The 12738-nt window shown below is 39.5% G+C and overlaps 1 protein-coding gene across 1 annotated transcript in view; it reads right to left on the bottom strand.

The window, feature by feature from the left end:
• The window catches only part of lrrc4ca (leucine rich repeat containing 4C, genome duplicate a), a 94407-nt gene extending 83784 nt beyond the window's left edge, over positions 1 to 10623 (bottom strand). The window contains exon 1 of the mRNA XM_065291549.2: positions 9073 to 10623. The gene's annotated coding sequence lies outside the window, so the exon portion shown is untranslated. The remainder of the gene's footprint in view (positions 1 to 9072) is intronic.
• Between the last annotated feature and the right edge of the window lie 2115 nt (positions 10624 to 12738).

Below are 12738 nucleotides of genomic sequence, written 5' to 3'. Positions count from 1 at the left end.
TTTACAAAAGTTTAACGCCTTCCAAATGTTGTTTTTAAATACATAAACTAAGTAAGGAATAATTGACGACGGGCCATTGATTATAAGAAAATAATGCACACCCAAAGTGCAATGCGGCACGAGGCGAAGTGGAGTTGTGTTGCACCGCGGGTGTGCATTATTTTCAAATAATTCAAAGGACCGGAGTCAATTATTCCTCTTTTACCACGGTAACCACAAACATTGCTCTGGTGCCTATTTTTAAGACATTTGACAAGTTAGGTGTGCGGTTATCAGAAATTAATGCATACCCACAGAACATTTCTCAGCCAATCAGAACACAGCATTCAACAGACCAGTGGTATAAATCAAATGAAAGAACAGAACAACTGCTTTAAAAAAAAATATTCATCCTACCTTCATTTGTTCTCTTTTTATAACCTTTCAAATTTGGGTAGGTATTTATCTTCGATTAATTGTCGATAAGATTTAAATTGATAAAATTTAATGATTGTCGAATAAGCAAGATCATAGACGCGTGTGCGGTGCCTGCGCAAAACACATATAGCCGGGGAAAATATGAAGCGAGCGCGCAGAAGTTAAACTAGCCATGATCACAACAATGCTCGATGCCAAGCACACACCTGTGGCTACCAGATAAAAGCTGGTAGCCAATGTAACAAAATGGCATCCGCAGTGGTTCTGATAGGGTCCGATACAGAAAATGCAAATACTGTATGGTTAGGATACTGAAAGCAAAGACCCTCTTCAGGGAAGCCTGCAAGATTAGCATAGCAACGCTGCTAACGCTGCTATACACAGGAGACCAGAAGCCGTTTTTAATGAACAGATAAAATGTAATCTTAAATTCTGTCAAAAAACAGAAAAATGTAAACTGTCGTTACACTCTGAACGCCCGCAACATATATCACTGATCATTATTGACTGGCTGAGGCGCTGCACGCTAGCCAAGTTGACTGTTGTGTGTTTTCTAATGGAAGGTTGCCATCTCCATAATATAAGCATCTTTGCTGAAAGTACTAAGCTAAGGTGACAACAGGAAAAGTGGCCTTTGTGTGCTTCTTGGATATAATTACAACAAACGGTGTACAGTATCAATGACTCGGAAAACGAGGTGAACAACTAGAAAAAATAACACTTGATGATAATGAAACTTTTAGTTTGACATGTCACAGACGCATGGACTTTCATGTGCTCATGTGAGGTGGAGTTATACTATTAGTCATTATATTTTAATACGAGATAATTTGATGATTTTATCAAAACACCAACTATATTGACTCATTTTACAATCCCACTAGCATGTTATTTAGACAAAATAAAATATTTTAATTCGCTTAAGGAAGCTGGTGTTTTTTACGCACTTTTATATCATTGGCTATATGCCACTGCAGTAAAAGCTTACTGCACTATTACTGTTAACGATTATTCGATTGATTGATCATTAATTTAAACGATCATCGAACATGGGAAATTGCATAAATTGACATCCCTAGGTACAACATTGTATTATGTTTAGTATACCTGTAAAGGTACAAAATGGAACCTTAGGGTTCCATCCCAGCGACAGAAAATGTACAGTTTTGTACCTTTTTCTGACAGTGTACAGTAGTGATGCACCGATGTATCGGCCGCTGATATTTATCGGCCGATTTTTGATGAATTTGAAACCATCGGCATATCGGCAATAGCACGAGAAAGGCCGATACCGATTGTTTATTAATTAACTGCATAAAGAAATCATAAAAATTGAGTTAATGTTGTTAATAAAATAAATGCTGAATAGCAAAAAACACCTTTTGAAGCTGTCTTTTTATATTTGTTTTAGCTTAATTTGTGCCTCTCTTATTATGTTGGTCAGTTGAATGTTAATTAGATCCAATCCATGTTCAGTAAAAATAATTTGATGCAGAAATAAACTAGCTAATAGACCAACTGTATAGTATTGTATACAAGTGTTTAATATCGGTATCGGTCAGAAGTTGTCTGTTTAAATCGGTATCGGCCCAAAAAAATCCTATCGGTGCATCCCTAGTGTACAGCATAGCGTTAGTAACGCAACAGCTCATGGGTTTGAACCCAAGAAACAACCATACTGATAAAAAGTATACCTTGTATACTCACATCTATTCATCCATCTATACACCCACTGTTGAGAATAACAGCTGTCATGTGATGTCTTCTCACAGCTTCCTTCTTTATATCCCAGAAACAATTCTCAGAAGCCAACCAAACAAGTCCACCAGAAAACGTGTGCGAAATCTAAAACAGACTGCGCCAAACAAGCTTTCCTGTGACTTTGAGGAGCGGGGAGTTGGCAGACGGCAAGAAGTCAAGTCAACCACCGCTATGTTGCTGCTTCAATATACAATTTCTATATGTAAACAAGCACATTGTGGCATAAAACTTAATTTTCCACAAAACGGCACACAAAGACTGCATAGCCCTCATTTGGTGATTATTCGAACCCGGGAACGTTTCTGCACAAACCCATTTGTGAACGGAAACCAATTTAATGAACTCTGATAAGAGCAATCATTCCTTATTTTATTTCTCCTCTCTCTGAAATAACGTATTAAATGTAGATTTTCCCTAGCGTCATCATTAGCAACGTTCCTTCTCTTCCTTTCACTCCCTCTCTGTCCTCTGACAGCAGAACAATTGAACCTCACCTCAGTTAAACAGGTGCTTTAGTACCAGAGGAACCAGGTGAGCAACAATCCGTCACCTTCTCGGTTGCAAGCTTTAACCTTTCAATTTAGAAGCAGAATTAATATGGCCAGTTCTGCGCCGCCTCGAACAGCTCCCTCGCAGGTGCAACCCAGAAAAGCGAGACAGACCGAACGCGCTCGGCACACACACGCTCACGAACGCACCTGCAGTGCACAATATTGGTCCACACAGGTACACCGTAGGCATGGCCAGCTGCACGCCTGGTTACAATCACGGTGGAGTGTAACATCACGTCAGCCTGGCTTTGACTCAAGTTAGAGGCCGATTCAGGTGAGGTCAGATATGAAAGGGTCAGGAGAGGTTCGGTCGTTGTTATTCAAGACCGGGGCGACTTTGCTACAGAACTGAGAGGGAATTGGATTTTTCTAGATCTCAAGTCATGCATAATGAAAGCACTCTACTAAGAAAGAATGGGTCAGAATGGTTGACTAGTCATTTGTTGGACAAACAGTCCACTTGCCAACCATCTTTTTAGGACATTTCATGCATGATTATCTACTGATAGACTTTTTTCACTTATTTGCTTTATTAATTTTAAAACTCTCATGATGTTAGCTTGCCAGCATTTCAATGCTTACTATTACTTTAAGTACACTTAAGGAGACAATTTAATTGGACAATTTTCAAAAAGGCCATGGAGAGTGAAGTCGTTAGCCACCTTTGTGTGACACAGCTAAAGATGATGTGAGATGTTAACCCCTTAAATGCATGAATGTTTTGCCAATCATAACATATATGTGACCCTGGACCACCAAAGTAGCACGAGTATAGTTGTAGCATTTATTGTATGGATGAAAATTATGATGAGGGTATGCATGTGAAGTCACCTTCAGCGAAAATGACTGCGGTTACGCCCACTGAGTGGCAAAAGACAGAGCGGCAGGATTTTTGTACAGTTTTAAAAAACACTGGGAAAACACATCTAAATGGGAAAAAGCTGTTGTGCGATGGGCTATACTAATAGATTTAACAAGAATTCTGAGCTATCGGTTTACAGACTGCCAAAAAACACAGAAAGGGAACTAAATAGATTGTCCATGCCAACGTCCACCGACCACAGGTGGGTTGACAAGTTGCTAGGGTCACTATCAAGCAGTGTTAATTTCGTTGATGAAGACGATGACGAAAAATATTCGTCAACGGACCTTTTTCACGGATGAAAACTAAATGAAAACAAAATAAAATGAAAACGAATCAAGGTCGTGATATTTTTTGCGATCAATCGTGAGAAACCATTGTTTAGCTGAATAACTTGCCTTTCCAGATTAAATGTCTGTTCTTGGGCTTGGTTTTTGTGAAATAATTTCCTAAATAAATGCGACTTATAGTCTAGTGCGACTTATATATTTTTTCCTCTTCATGATGCATTTTTTGACTGATACTCCGCTCCGATTTATACTCCGGAGCGACTTATAGTCCAGAAAATACGGTAGTCGACTCAAACCAGACTAAGACTAAAATATTTCAGATGACTAAATTAGACTAAAACTAAATGGTGTGTTATTCAAAAGACTATGACTACATCAGAATTTGCTGTCTAAATTAACACTGCTATCAAGTCCAACTAAATTTAATTTTTGCTGATATTTGTCAGTTATATTGACATTTTCACAGCCGGCGATTGAACAGCCAGCCATTTTTCTAAATGTTTTGCCACTCAACAGGGCGAGCTCCGGCGTGGTCACGTGGAAAAGTGACATCAATGCATACCCTCTATTGGTTTTCCTTTATGCCAAAAAAAGTGTAAATATCCTACTGTAAATTTTTTGAGAATTTCTAATCCTGTACATATGACAATAAAACTCTTTAATCTTTTAGTGTAGTTGTTTAGACTACCCCAAAATGTAATGTACTGTAGATTCTGAACGCCCCTACTTCCAGAGATATAAGGGCATCTGTTGCATCCAAATTGCCTCTTTATGATGTCTCACAGATAATTCCAGAAGAGTGATGGGAAGAGGCAGAGTTCTGATTGATCGTAGCATCGACTAGAGGAATGTGCTGTGCAAATCGCGTACATCTCGAGAAAAAAATAAATAAAACACACCAGTGCACACTTCAAGGGATTGGGGTCAAAGAGAAGGAGGCTGATGAAAGGTCAATGTCAATGTGTGTGTGAATGGGACTGAAATGAACCATAAATGCTGCACGGATGTATGGAACAGATTTTAGATGTGTGTCAGGTCACCCCAAAAATTGCTTTGTTATGTTTATTTCATACCTGCCAGATCAGTGTGATTCATAAACAAACTGTTCATTAATTTAGTTCTTTCAATGAACCAGTTGATCCGGTGTAGGCTTAATGATTTGTTCATGAATCAAACTGATCTGACATCAGTGCATCAGCTGACTCAATGATCCTGAAAGGGAACATTATCAGAGTATAATGGGTTACATTTCAATCTGTTTCTTGCACAAAGCTATCACATGACTTAAAGGGATAGTTCACCCAAGAATGAAAATTTTTCCATCATTTACTCATTCGCATGTTGTTAAATCTGTATAAATTTCTTTTTTTCTGATGAACACAAAAGAAGATATTTTGGAGAATGTTTGTAACCAAAACAATTATGAGCCCCATTCACTTCCACAGTAGGAGAATTTACTATGGAAGTGAATGGGGCTCATGAACGGTTTGGTTACAAACATTTCTCAAAATATCTTCCTTTGTGTTAAAAAAAAAATTATACAGGTTTGTAACAACATGCAAGTGAGAAAATGTCCACAGAATTTTTTTTTTTGATAAACTATGCCTTTAGTTCATGAATTAAATTTTGAATGACTCAGTACTCATCATTCTTAGGCTTTTAATTATATGGGTAAATATTTTTTTAACTATTCCTATCTTCACATCAGTTCTTGAAGCACATCGTAATCCATCTGTGCACATTTCTAATTGACAAAAAACTGGATTTTTAAGAGGGGCTTCTCAACTAGATGTGAAATGATTGTTTAAAAGCTATGGGATGTGTTATTACGTTATACGTTGTCATTTAGCGTCTGTGAAGCAAGGTCGACTGGTCCATTACTCACAACGTTGCTCTGAATACAAAACATATTACGTTTTCATTCAGACATCGAAAAAATACTTGCTTTTAGAAAAAAGAAAGACAAAAACATCAATTCAATGTCATCTTCGCCGCCTCTCTGGACCATGAATCAATACACACTACCTACATAAGCTCCCGCACGTGGCCTTGTAGTTTGACTCCCGGGAAAGAAATCTCTATGCCGTGACATGGAAAATTTAGACAATGCGGAGTGAGGTGGCCATTTAATCTGCCTTTCACACTGAAGCAAATACCCACGAGAGAATTTATACCCCAGGACAGTTAAAAAATTGACAGGCGGGATGCATTATTGATAGAAGTCTCCAGCAGTTTAAGCAATGAATACTAATTCACGCCCAAGCTTGGTTTTGCACGAGCTAATCTCCCTTGTTTCAAAGTGTTTTATTAAGGAGAGCAAGGGTGCGAATCCAGAAAGCTTGGGAATTACGAGTAGATACTGTATTGTAAACATACATAGTGCATCTATAAAGCTTATAGGTTTGGGCACACAGAAAACCAGATGTGGATTAAATACTATTTGGAAGACATGACCGCGATTAATTTCCGTTCGAGCCCATGGTGGCTCACTTTGTAGAAAGCACCCAAGAGACTCATGGGATATTACCATTGTCACAGCAAGCCCAGAGCAGCACACATTTCCAGACATCCATCAGTACACCCCATAAATACTACAGATATGAAACCCAGATTTCCTTTCGCCGCAGAGCTTGAAAAACAATGTCGTTCATCAATTACGAGACATTACGACATAACCATTTTAATAAATCTCAGAAATCTCGCCCCGAGGCGATTCCACAAATCATCCGCAATGCGAGCCTCGATCTTAATATAGGACAATAAATGTATTGACATCTACGTTTTATGGCCGAAGTAAAAAACTCGTCTGTTTTTCCGATAAATGCCGATCTGCTCCTCTTGACGGTTGACGCAGGCTGGGCGAGAGAAAAGTTTGGAAGATGTACAGTGCGTCTCTGCAAAAACATGAATCACTCTGCATCATTCACCGACAAACAAATGTCATCGCTTCACCCAATCCGGCAGCTTCATCATGCTAAAGCTCCTGACAGCCAAGGAGCATAAAATGAGAGGCCCAATCCGTTTTCCCAAGGCAACATCACTCTATCATTCCTCTACTTTTTTCCATTCAGTGCTTGAAATTTGCCATTCACATTAGGAAATAGCTGCAACAGGATGGGAATGCAAAGAGGGAATTCTCTGCAGGTGTGTATTAGCGTAAATATTCCTTGTTTTACTATGAAAAGCTTAAAGCCTGCTGTACACATGTGACCTCCGCACTGCGAATGCAAGCCTCTGAGCTTCAGATCGGGCTTTCGGCCAACAGGAAGTTCTTCTAAAGGGTGACAGGGAGTGGGCGAGCATGCACTGAAAATGGAGATCATCGGATGAATAGGTATAATTCACACAAACTCATCTTTAATTTCACTCAGCATTGAAAAAACTGAAATTGCTCTATTGTACTCGACCTTGTGCGGAAACGGTGTGACACAATCTTGTGAATGAGACAGGATAGCTAGAAATGTCATTGATTTAAAAAATCTCATCATAACAAGAGCATAAGGAACAAAAGTGGTTTTAAAAAGATAGGGTAACATTGAAAGAGAGAGAGAGATGTCTTTGAAAAGGTTCAATGTGATCACTCGGGCGTTTTAATCAGACTACAGTAGTATGTTAATATAAGTAGTGACAGACTATAGGCATCCATTCTCTAAAGTTATTTGACCTTCTGCTTTTCTGGTTAACACCTTGGATTGCACATCCAGATGCAACAATTTGCATTAAAACACTCAAATGTCTTAGGAATCAAATTATAAGTCAATGCAATATAACAAAATGTATATATTTCTCTATATCTCACTGACTTGCTTCATATATGATAATGAAGCCAAGTGCAAACCACCGGTACCTGTGTTACAAAGCACAGATAATCATTTACCTCACGTAGAGAGGACAGGTAATCGTGATGGGCAGCCATGACCTCGGAATATGCGGCATGGCTAATCCAGGCACATTTGTGCAGGTAGTCTCTTAATACAGGTTTCTGATGATTGTCTAAGAATGTCCAGATGTAGATCCTGGTCTTCCAGAGTGCAATTAATACACACTATAAAAATTATACTTTTCCAACAAACGGATTCGACAAATGATAAATTCATTTTAAACCCAACCACTAAATTATAATGACAGTGTTTGTTGGTGTTTATCAGATCTGTGCGTAAAAGCCTTTTTAAGTAGATAAAACATCAGATGAGAAAGGTGCGTGAGACAGTAAAAAGTTGAAAAGGTTTTTTTGGATGTGATTTCAGCACCACAGCAGTGGACAGCTCCCGGGGGAAGGCCAAACTCCTTTAGTTCTTCACTAAATCCTATTCTGCTCTATGGTCTGATCATTAAGTCCCATAGAAACCCTTATTAAAGACCGAAAGAGAGAATACGGCCAACAAGAGCAGAAGACCATCAGTCAGCTATCCAATTTAATGTCCTATTTATTAAACTTCAAGCTCTCTCTCTAAAATATATAAAAATATATTGTATATGTATATGTATGTAATTATATATATACACTGAGCAACAGTTTAACAGCTGTTTTTCCAGCAATATTCTTTGTATGTAACGCAGAAAGGAATCGGACCCATCACACAGTACGAGCAAAAGAAGCAACAGCCTGCATATCTGCATCCAGTGTTCAACCCATCCATACCGAACGAGCCTGATCACCATCAAAATATCTGTGCGTTTTCACTCGTACGTAATTAATTGCGTTAAATACGACAATCACAAAAATCACGACTACAAGTGGCACAACTATGGTTTGGAGGCATGCATTCATTAATGAATGAATGGATGAACGAATAAGTGAATGAGCCGAGCGCAAAGATGGAACACTGTGCAATTGTCAATAGCGCACACATTTATCACACGCGCGCATGCATGGGTGCATGCATGCATACAACCCAACAGACACATGAGAGCGCGAGTGCGCGAGAGAGATAAAAAAATCATAAAAAGCATAGTCGGTAAGGAACAGCTACTTTGGTTAGAAAAAATTGTACTATTTAAAACGTACACAATTGGTTACAATGTACTTAAACACTTTCATAAAAATAAAATATGTGACAAGACAGTAGATGTTTAAGTGATAGATTTATAAAAACGTAAGGTTCTGAGCATATTGGCTTAAAATGGGTGCATTAGGTGGCAGAAGGACATTTAAGTGGCCAGTGATACGAAGAAACGACGGATGACTTACTTTTTTCCAGGCGTACGTTTACGCGGCTCAAATCGCAGGCAAAAACACTTAGAGCTCCGATCTGTTCCCTTCCAAACGGGAACCGCAACGAAAATCCATCCGCGATTCTGGCACGATGCGATGGAAATGTTCTTCAGCGGGTAGTTCGGGCTATCCAAGCAGAAAGCGCACGAAAGCGACACGATCCTTCAGCAGTTTCGCATTGACAATCTTCTATGAGAAGAAATTCGACCACATAAATCCATTCGGTCTTTCTACCAATACCATTATAGACGCGGCGATCAAACGCGCGCACGCAAGTGCATGTGGACTAAAGCAGATATTCAGATGCAACCTCTCTGTGCATCATCCAAATCCAAGTCTTTTCCTGCTGATAAATCAAAATTCATTCGTTGTTTTTCCGGTCTGATGAGTCATTCTTGACGCGTAAAAACAAATTTCGGTTTTTAGATTCAGCTAATGCACCCGAAAGCATCTAGCAGGGTCGTATCCCTGAGACTAAGCATTCCCCGCATCCCTTCCAATCTTTAATAGAGCATCGGTATAGAGGGGTGCTGCTCTTATTCCACAGCCAAGGTTTAAAATGGAACTTTCTCAACGTTTTCTTCCCACTTAACGCGTCCGATCTGATTAGATTTCTTCTCACAGCCCAGTGCGGATTTCAAGACGCTTATTTCCTATAAATGTGATTATGTCCTCCGGAATGCATTGAGAGAGAAAGCCTCAATAATAAATTTCCGGCGTTTCCAAATCCAAGACCATCAGCATCTTATAAAAAAGGAAAGAGACAAAATCCTGGAAGTTCCTTTTTTGAGAAAAGTAAAATGCGCTTTGTGGAGTGAGTCAAATCATTTGATTTCTGGTAAAATAACCAGTTATTAGGCAGAACCACAAAATCAAACCGTCGTAGCTCCTTTTCCAGACGCGCATAAACTTGGTTGTCAGTGAAGAGGTATTCATCAAATGCTACATCTGCTGGATATTCTCGTCCCCTACCTCTGTTCGTGCTTCAGAGACAAACTCCGACGAAAGCAATCCACCGGTAGGACACGATACGAAAATCCAAACGAATGATGGTGAGCGTCGAGCCTTATTACAGTGCGCAACGCAGCGCGCAATAAGTAGAGCGCAGCTACAAGTGAGTCAGGAGCGTCTGGAGAGGTGGGAATGCGTCGATATGGTCTCCAAGAACTGCAATGAATGAAGTTGAAATATCTGGCGTGGTACCCGGACGTGTCCACAGACGCGCGTCAGCACAGCGCAGCAGGATCTCCACCTCTCCACAGCTGCTGTGCGCTCTCGGTCAATCACACTGTGGTGACACCAAGCATCTTGTATTGATAATGCAACGCTCAGCCCAAACTCTCAGTATTTCAATCTAACTGTACTCACCAGAGTCGTTTGGATGCGCAGTCAATGCTCCGATAATCTTTTGCCATCTTACAAACCACTGGTCGAGCGTAATAACCTTGAACGATATAGATTATATTATTATGAGGGAGTGCGCATGTGGAATGGTATGGAAACGGACTGTTTGACGCACACATGTGCGTGCATGATCGTCTAGCCTACTATAGGCACAATGTGTGCGTGCTTGATGCCCTGCAACTTCCTGTCTCGCGCAGAAGGGACGCGACTGCCACCTACCGACTTTCCCATCCTGATGTCTAGACAATGTACTCGCCCTTACGACCACCAGAGCTTTTAAGAACCGCGGGCGCAGGAGGACATAAAAACAACCATCTTATTTTCAAACGTTAGAGGCTGACCACATACACGCGCCTTGGAGATGAAATACGTTTGTTCACAGGGACTCCAATACAGACAGGCATGGCAAAACAAGCATCACAAATCTCAAAAAAGCCCATGATTCTGATACAGTTCACAGAATACTCCAAAAATATTTTGGAACTAAAAAAACAACGAGAGAGAACAGATAATAAACAGTAAATGCACTTAAAATAACATTTTCATTACAATTATCCATTCATCAGATGTTTTTATTCAGGCATTTGGCAAACACTTTTATCCAAAGCAACTTTGGAGGAAGCAAAGAGAAAATAAATAGAGAGTTTATTTGAATAAAGATTTAATATATTCTCACCAAGTGTTCACAGAGAACATAGTTTGGCTGTTGGTTGTTTTTTAAATTAGTGATGCTGCTGACTGGACAGATTTTTTATCCAAAGTACTTTCATACATTTATCAGTGTGTTCCCTTAAAAAGATGAGACAGGCTGACTAAACTGTCATTCGTTAAAAAAACGAACCAACAAAAAACAAATCTTGTTTGAGGTAAATTTCGAGAACTGTTTTCTCATTCCTTTGGCGCGGTGTGCTTGTCAGCACCTCGTCATTTATCCGTCCGTACGCGCCTCCACCTGTCCATCGTGCGCGGCCAAATCAGCTAAATATGGGCGCAGATCAGCTCCTCTTCTCATGCTGTCAGATTGAGTCATTCTAATTGTTTGACATTAAAGGGCAGGTGTGTTTCTTTGACTGACAGATCCAATATTTTTCGCAATCTATTCACACGAACGCACGGCTGACCGCTCTTGTAAAGCATGCAAGCACGCGCCCCTTAAATTGTAGGTCCCTCAAAATAATGACCTTAAAGGGAACATATCATGAAAATCGGACTTCAATGTGCTTCTATCAACCTAGAAAATGTGTGAAAGATCAACCCAGTTACTTTTTTTTTGGTAAACCAATCTGCAAGCATGTGAAAAGTAGGTCATTGATATTTGGCTCCCCTTGTGATGTCAGAAGGGGATCTTAATACACTGCACTATCCAAATGCAGCACTGCCATTTAGTGGAGAGATCAACTTATTTGCATTTTAAATGACACACCCAAAACCGGCACATTTTTGCTCACGACTACAAAGTGGCAATTTTAAGATGCTATAACAAATTATCTATATGATATTTTGATCTAGAACGTCACATACGTACCCTGGAGACACCAAAGATTCATTTGAAATGTTAAAAAAAAGTTTTGTGAAATGTTCCGTTTAACAACATTTAGCCTGTTTTAAATGCACCTCTGTGCAAACCGAAATTTAAAAATATGACCTGACAGCTGCTGCGGGATGACTTATATGCCTAAACCATTACGATGGTTTGTTATGAAAGCCTTATCTAAAGGTCCAGATTTACAGCTTTCATTTTACCGCCCTCCAATGATTCTCCTGCGACAACTACATTTCACTTAGAATGTTATTTGCTCTGTGGGAACCATCTGAATGACCATAACATCTATCTTAATGCAACCATTCATTTCTCCACAGGGACATCGGAGGAAGAGGTGATTGACAGTAACATTTCTATAGCAGAGTGCTTTCCATTTTCAACCAAAATAGGCGCATAGAAGCTGATTGAATTAAATTAAAGCATGCAGTTACTGTATGCTGAATCTGTCTACTGAGAGTGCTACAGTATAGCAAATGCTTATCCTTTATGTAGTTGCTTGTGTGTATACAAAACGTGAACATGACCGTGGTTATACTATACTTTATAATACAATTTTAGCAACAACAGATGCATAAAAGGATTGCTTACCCCAAAAAAGAGAGATTTTTTTACTCGCCCTTATTTGGGGAAGATGTTAAACATCAATGAAAGAGATTGAATGCCTCAGTCTCATTCTTTTACATTGTATAAAAATA

Source organism: Paramisgurnus dabryanus, chromosome 23 (assembly GCF_030506205.2).
Source record: "Paramisgurnus dabryanus chromosome 23, PD_genome_1.1, whole genome shotgun sequence".
In the NCBI taxonomy this organism is placed as follows: Eukaryota; Metazoa; Chordata; class Actinopteri; order Cypriniformes; family Cobitidae; genus Paramisgurnus; species Paramisgurnus dabryanus.
Note: the sequence above shows the minus strand (reverse complement) of the source record. Positions and strands in the feature narration are given on the sequence as shown.